This window comes from Pundamilia nyererei, unplaced genomic scaffold (assembly GCF_000239375.1).
Source record: "Pundamilia nyererei isolate P.nyererei 1_Seehausen unplaced genomic scaffold, PunNye1.0 scaffold00143, whole genome shotgun sequence".
Classification (NCBI taxonomy): Eukaryota; Metazoa; Chordata; class Actinopteri; order Cichliformes; family Cichlidae; genus Pundamilia; species Pundamilia nyererei.
Window position 1 is genome coordinate 740,920 of NW_005187544.1, and position 1,768 is coordinate 742,687.

Consider the following 1,768-nt stretch of genomic DNA (forward strand, 5'->3'; position numbering starts at 1 on the left):
TCCATTCTTTAAGCACCGGTTTGAGCACCGTTTGAGCACCGGCACCGTTTCAAAAGTACCGATTTGGCACCGGTATCAGATAAAACCTAAACGATACCCATCCCTACTTACGAGTTTAATTTGCCAGCAACTTTCTGCCAGCCCTCTCTCCTTGCTTTTGCAGCCTTTGCAGTGTTCCCTTGTGTTTTAATGAAACTCTGAAACTCCTGAAATCCCTCAATCAAGAGTTCTTGCTCTGCTGCTGAAAAATACCGAGCGCGGTCCTTCGACATTTTCGCCGACCAATCAAAGGGTTGCCCATCAATGTTTCTACTATCGATGCGTAGCCCCTGTTAAGCCACCCAGTGATCTCACATTACTTCATCCAGCTATACTAATCGTCAACAACACGTGTGTTCGAAGAACCGGAATAGCGAGCTCAAAGTTAGCGCGATGATTTGATCTTGGATGTGTCATTTGATCTTAGATGTGTCATTTGATCTTGGATGTAGTAAGCGAGGTACGAAGAACGGACCCCAGTTAAAAGTAACATAACCATAAACAATAAAACAAGAACATCTAAACAGTAGCACATGTGCCAAGGCATGATGGGAGAAAACTAGCTGGAATTTATATCCAAAAACATCTAAACCTCTAAAGTTTCACACAAAATTATGGCTAATTTGAGGTATTACATTAGCAAATGTTACAAATGTTTGAGCTTTAATTAGCAACTACCTGCAAATGCTGTGTTTCATGTAATTACTGCTTTGACTTAATTAATTTACATGCTTTAGAAACTTATAAACGAAAGTAGCTCAGTCTGGTTACCAGGCAACTGGAAACAGATTAAGTTACCAACATAAAAAGTAAAGTGTCTCATCCAGTACACAGTCTTAAAGCGGAGTACAAAAATATGGCAATACTATATTTAGGCAAAGATTACGTCAGGAACTTGAACATGGAGCTAGCTAAACATGCAACTTTGTCCAAGTTGACTAAGCTTAAGCTTTTATGATTTAGATATGACCCACATATATAGCCTAAAACTTTTCATTTATACTATAATATGTGTGTGCTTACTGTGTATCTATACAATATATAGAGCTATTATTACACCATTTCTTAATGTAAGATTGTTATTCCCTTGTAACTACCTACATGCTTACGAAGCTCGCACTAAACTTGTAAGCCAGAAAACCATGTAAATTGAGCAGAGTTATCCTATCTTTTAGATTGAAATGTAATGCTTCTTGTGTATAATGCTAATCACAGGGAGAGGGTAAAGAAAGAAAGCTGATTAAGGCACTGATTAACAATAGCATTAGCTTGAATAATAAGTGTTTTTTTTTCTACCGTCCACCTGTTAAGTGTTATATCCAGACTCATTTTGGTTCTGATTTGGTCTCCAAAATCACTAGTTTAGATTTGTAGAAAAAGAGATGCTTTGGGCTAAACTACACTCATTCAGACAATGCTTGCTATGTGCAAGAAAATTCTGGTAAAAATCCCTGAAAGATAAGTTTTCCCAAGTACACAATGACTCCTGAGTCTTAAACCTGGCTCGCTTCTGTACTAAAAATTATTTTACAAACTTCAGGATGTATTAAAGTACTTGAAAAAAGTATCACAAATACATGACATATCCACAAAATATTTCTGGTAACTATTGCAAGTTGAAGCAGACGATGCATTTAAATAGGCCCATTCCCAGGTTCATGCTTATTTGTGGGAGGGGCACCTCAAAACAAATGGAAGCAGTTTTTAATTTTATTACTTACATCTGTGG